Source organism: Arachis ipaensis, chromosome B9 (assembly GCF_059453495.1).
Source record: "Arachis ipaensis isolate K30076 ecotype BB chromosome B9, ASM5945349v1, whole genome shotgun sequence".
In the NCBI taxonomy this organism is placed as follows: domain Eukaryota; kingdom Viridiplantae; phylum Streptophyta; class Magnoliopsida; order Fabales; family Fabaceae; genus Arachis; species Arachis ipaensis.
Window position 1 is genome coordinate 24672983 of NC_142444.1, and position 6237 is coordinate 24679219.

Sequence of the window (6237 nt, forward strand, 5' to 3'; positions counted from 1 at the left end):
ATCCCGGATCCTACTCAGAATACCACAGACAAGGTTTAGACTTTCCGGATCTCAAGAATGCTGCCAATTGATTCTAGCTTATACCACAAAGACTCTGATCTCACGGAATGGAAGGCTCTGTTGTCAGGAGAGGCAACCATGCGTCGTGAACCAGGAGGCTAAGAGATACACACTCAAGCTATTGCAGATAGAACGGAGGTGGTTGTCAGGCACACGTTCATAAGTGAGAATAATGATGAGTGTCACGGATCATCTCATTCATCCAGTTGAAGTGCGAGTGAATATCTTAGAATAAGAATAAGCTTGAATTGAATAGAAGAACAATAGTACTTTGCATTAATTCATGAAGAACAGCAGAGCTCCGCACGTTAATCTATGGGTGTAGAAACTCCACCGTTGAAAATACATAAGTAAAAATAGGGTAGACATGGCCGAGTGTCCAGCCTCCATGGAGGTCTCAGAACGTAAAAGTTATATAATGTGTTCCAGAGATGAAAATACAATAGTAAGAGGTCCTATTTATAATGAACTAGTAGCCTAGGGTTTACAAAAATGAGTAAATGATGCAGAAATCTACTTCTGGGGCCCACTTGGTGTGTGCTTGGGCTGAGAATTGAAGCTTTCATGTGCATAGGCTATCTCTGGAGTTAAACGCCAGCTTTTGTGCCAGTTTGGGTGTTTAACTCCAATTCTGGTGCCAGTTTGGGCGTTTTACGCCAGAAATTTTAGGCTAACTTTGAACGCCGGTTTGGGCCATCAAATCTCGGATAAAGTATAAACTATTATATATTGCTGGATAGCCCAGGATGTCTACTTTACAACGCAATTGAGAGCGCTCCAATTAGGTTTCTGTAGCTCCAGAAAATCTACTTCGAGTGCAGGGAGGTCAGAATCCAACAGCATCTGCAGTCCTTTTTCAGCCTCTGAATCAGATTTTTACTCAGGTCCCTCAATTTCAGCCAGAAAATACCTGAAATCACAGAAAAATACACAAACTCATAGTAAAGTCCAGAAATGTGATTTTTGAATAAAAACTAATAAAAACATAATAAAAATTAACTAAATCATACTAAAAACTACCTAAAAATAGTGCCAAAAAGCGTATAAATTATCCGCTCATCACAACACCAAACTTAAATTGTTGCTTGTTCCCAAGTAACTAAAAACAAAATAGGTTAAAAAGAAGAGAATATACAATAAATTTCAAAAACATCTGTGAAGATCAGTCTTAATTAGATGAGCGGGGCTATTAGCTTTTTGCTTCTGAACAGTTTTGGCATCTCACTTTATCCTTTGAAGTTCAGAATGATTGGCATCTATAGGAACTCAGAATTCAGATAGTGTTATTGATTCTCCTAGTTCAGTATGTTGATTCTTGAACACAGTTACTTTATGAGTCTTGGCCGTGACCCTAAGCATTTTGTTTTCCAGTATTACCACCGGATACATAAATGCCATTGACACATAATTGGGTGAACCTTTTCAGATTGTGACTCAGCTTTGCTAGAGTCCCCAATTAGAGGTGTCCAGAGCTCTTAAGCACACTATTTTTGCTTTGGATCACGACTTTAACCGCTCAGTCTCAAGCTTTTCATTTGACACCTTCATGCCACAAGCACATGGTTAGGGACAGCTTGGTTTAGCCGCTTAGGCCAGGATTTTATTCCTGTGGGCCCTCCTATCCATTAATGCTCAAAGCCTTGGATCCTTTTTACCCTTGCCTTTTGGTTTAAAGGGTTACTGGCTTTTTTTGCTTGCTTTTTCTTTTTCTTTCTTTTTTGCCATTTTTTTCACTGCTTTTTCTTGCTTCAAGAATCAATTTTATGATTTTTCAGATTATCAAATAACATTTCTCCTTTTTCATCATTCTTTTAAGAGCCAACAATTTTAACATTCATAAACAATAAATTCAAAAATATGCACTGTTCAAGCATTCATTCAGAAAACAAAAAGTATTGCCACCACATCAAAATAATTAGACTATTTTGAAATTCGAAATTCATGTACTTCTTTTTCTTTTTCAGAAAACATTTTCTTCATTTAAGAAAGGTGATGGATTTATGGAATAATTCATAACTTTAAGACATAAACACCAAACGCTAATGATCATGTAATAAAGACACAAACATAGATAGAACATAAAGCATAATTTTTCGAAAAACCAAAAAATGAGAGCAAGGAGATTAAAGAACGGGTCCACCTTAGTGATGGCGGCTAGTTTTTCCTCTTGAAGATCCAATGGAATGCTTGAGCTCCTCTATATCTCTTTCTTGCCTTTGTTGCTCCTCTCTCATGGCTCTTTGGTCTTCTCTAATTTCATGAAGGAGGATGGAATGCTCTTGGTGCTCCACCCTTAGTTGTCTCATGTTGGAACTTAATTCTCCTAGGGAGGTGTTAATTTGCTCCTAATAATTTTGTGGAGGGACGTGCATCCCTTGAGGCATCTCAGGGATTTTATGATGAGGAATTTTCTCATGCTCTTGTTGAGGTCCATGAGTGGGCTCTCTTGCTTACTCCATCATTTTCTTAGTGATGGGCTTGTCCTCATCAATGAGGATGTCTTCCTCTATGTCAATTCCAGCTGAATTGCAGAGGTGACAAATGAGATGAGGGAAGGCTAACCTTGCCAAAGTAGAGGACTTGTCCGCCACCTTGTAGAGTTCTAGGGATAATAACCTCATGAACTTCTACTTCCTCTCCATTCATGATGCTATATATCATGATAGCCCGGTCTATAGTAACTTCAGACCGGTTGCTAGTGGGAATGATTGACCGTTGGATGAACTCCACCCATCCCCTAGCCACTGGCTTGAGGTCAAGTCTTCTTAGTTAAACCGGCTTCTCTCTTGAATTTTTCTTCCATTGAGCGCTTTCCACACAAATGTCCATAAGGACTTGGTCCAACCTTTGATCAAAGTTGACCCTTCTAGTGTAGAGGCATGCATCTCCTTGCATCATTGGCAAGTTGAATGCCAACCTTATATTTTCCAGACTGAAATCTAAGTATTTCCCCCGGACCATTGTAAGCCAATTCTTTGGGTCCGGGTTCACACTTTGATCATAGTTTTTTGGTGATCCATGTATTAGCATAGAACTCTTGAACCATTAAGATCCCGACTTGTTGAATGGGGTTGGTGAGAATTTTCCAACCTCTTCTTTGAATCTCATGTCGAATTTCCGGATATTCACTCTTTTTGAGCTTGAAAGGGACCTCAGGGATCACCTTTCTTCTTGGCTACAACTTCATAGAAGTGGTCTTGATGGACCTTTGAGATGAATCTCTCCATCTCCCATGACTCGGAGGTGGAAGCAATTGCCTTTCCTTTCCTCTTTCTAGAGGTTTCTCCTACCTTAGGTTCCATAAATGGTTATGGAAAAACAAAAAGCAACACTTTTACCACACCAAACTTAGAAAGTTTGCTCGTCCTCGAGCAAAAAAAGAAAGAAGTGAGTAGAAAAAGAAGAAAATGGAGGAGATAGAGAGGTGTGAGTGGTTCGGCTAAGGGGGAAAGAAATGTTTATGATGTGTGAAAATGAAGGAGGGATGAGGGGTTTATATAGGAGTAGAGAGAGGGGTAGGGTTCGTGTATTAGGGGTTGGGTTTGGGAAAGAAAGTATTTGAATTTGAATTGAGAGGTGGGTGGGGTTTTTAGGGAAGAGTGGGTGGAGGTGATTGGTGAAGAGGTAATGGGGAAGAGAAATGGAGGTGATTGGTGAGGGGTATTTGGAAAATGGTGTTATGAAAAGGTGTGAAGAAGAGAGAGAGAGAGTTGAGGTAGGTGGGAAACCTGTGGGGTCCACAGATCCTGAGGTGTCAAGGATTTCTCTTCCCTGCACCATGTTGACGTGTAAACGCCCCTTGGAGTGCCAATCTTGGCGTTTAAACGCCAGGTTGCTGCCCATTTCTGGCATTTAACACCAGTTTTTCTTCCCTTTCTGGCGTTAAACGCCAGCTTGTTGTCCTTTTCTGGCGTTAAATGCCCAGAATGGTGCCAGACTGGGCGTTTAACGCCCATTCTGCTACCCTTACTATCATCCTCCATGGTGTGCTGTTTTTAATGCTATTTTTCATTCTATTTTTTTCTTTTTCAGTTGTTTTTGTGACTTCACATGATCATCAACCTAAAGAAATCATAAAATAAAAATAGAAAATAAAAATTTAACATAGATAAGTAAAGATTGGGTTGCCTCCCAACAAGCGCTTTTTTAATGTCAATAGCTTAACAGTGGGCTCTCATGGAGCCTCACAGATACTCAGAGCATGATGATGGCCTCCCAACACCAAACTTAGAGCTTGAATGTGGGGGCTCTGTTTGACTCTGCATTGAGAGAAGCTTGTCATGCTTCTTCTCCATGTGTGCATAAGGAGATCCTTGAGCCTTAAACACAAGGTAGTCCTCATTCACTTGAAGGACCAACTCTCCTCTGTCAACATCAATCACAGCTTTTGCTGTGGCTAGGAAGAGTATGCCAAGGATGATAGATTCATCCATATTCTTCCCAGTGTCCAGGATTATGAAGTCAGCAGGGATGTAAAGGCCTTCAACCTTCACCAATACATCCTCTACAAGTCCATAAGCCTATTTCCTTGAATTGTCTGCCATCTCTAGTGAGATTCTTGCAGCTTGCACCTCAAAGATCCCTAGTTTCTCCATTACAGAGAGGGGCATGAGGTTTATACTTGACCCTAGGTCACACAAAGCCTTCTCAAATATCATGGTGCCTATGGTACAAGGTATTAAGAATTTTCTGGGGTCCAGTTTCTTCTGAGGTAATTTCTGCCTAACCAAGGTATTCAGCTTCATGATTGCTCGAAGGTACTTAGCAACTTGCTCTTCAGCAATATCTTCATCCTCTTCAGAGGAAGAATACTCATCAGAGCTCGTGAATAGTAGAAGTAGGTTCAGTGGAATCTCTATGGTCTCTATATGAGCCTCAGATTCATTTGGTTCCTCATTAGGGAACTTCTTGGAGGCCAGTGGACGTCCATTGAGGTCTTCCTCAGTGGAAATCACTGCCTTTCCCTTCTCTATGCATTCGGCCATGTGGGACGTGTTTATGGCCTTGCACTCTCTCTTGGGATTCTCTTCTGTATTTCTTGGGAGAGCACTAGGAGGGAGTTCAATAACTTTATTACTCAGCTGACCCACCTGTGCCTCCAAATTTCTAATGGAGGACCTTATTTCATTCATAAAACTTAGTGTGGTCTTAGATAGATCAGAGACTATGGTTGCTAAGCCAGAATGACTTTGCTCAGAGTTCTCTGTTTGTTGCTGAGAAGATGATGGAAAAGACTTGCTATTGCTAAACTTGTTTCGTCCACCATTATTATTATTGAAGCCTTGATTAGGCTTCTGTTGATCCTTCCATGAGAGATTAGGATGATTTCTCCATGAAGGATTATAGGTGTTTCCATAGGGTTCTCCCATGTAATTCACCTCTTCCATTGCAGGGTTCTCAGGATCATAAGCTTCTTCTTCAGAAGATGCTTCTTTAGTACTGCCTATTGTTGCTTGCATTCCAGACAGACTTTGAGAAATCATATTGACTTGCTGAGTCAATATTTTATTCTGAGCCAATATGGCATTCAGAGTATCAATCTCAAGAACTCCTTTCTTCTGAGTTGTCCCATTATTCACAGGATTCCTTTCAGAAGTGCACATGAATTGGTTATTTGCAACCATTTCAATGAGTTCCTGGGCTTCTTCAGGTGTCTTCTTTAGATGAAGAGATCCACCAGCAGAGTTGTCTAATGACATCTTGGACAGTTCAGACAGACCATCATAAAATATGCATATGATGCTCCATTCTGAAAGCATGCCAGAAGGACACCTTCTGATCTATTGCTTGTATCTTTCCCAAGCTTCATAGAGGGATTCACCTTCCTTCTGTCTGAAGGTCTGGACTTTCACTCTAAGCTTACTCAATTTTTGAGGTTGAAAGAAATTTGCCAAGAAGGAATTGACTAGCTTCTCCCAAGAGTTCAGGCTTTCTTTAGGTTGTGAGTCCAACCATGTCCTAGCTCTCTCTCTTACAGCAAAAGGGAAGAGCATAAGTCTGTAGACCTCAGGGTCAACCCCATGGGTCTTAACAGTGTCACAGATTTGCGAAAATTCAGCTAAAAACTGATGAGGATCTTCCAATAGAAGTCCATGATACTTGCAATTCTGCTGCATTAGAGAAACTAATTGAGGCTTAAGCTCAAAGTTGTTTGCTCCAATTGCAGGAATTGAGATG

At 40.6% G+C, this 6237-nt stretch overlaps 1 non-coding gene across 1 annotated transcript; it reads left to right on the plus strand.

Annotated features, from left to right (window-relative positions):
- The first annotated feature begins 5817 nt into the window (after window positions 1-5817).
- LOC148544047 (small nucleolar RNA R71) lies at window positions 5818-5921 on the plus strand. The gene has a single exon (XR_015900535.1). It is a non-coding gene; the product is annotated as a small nucleolar RNA R71 (small nucleolar RNA).
- The last annotated feature ends 316 nt before the right edge of the window (window positions 5922-6237 follow it).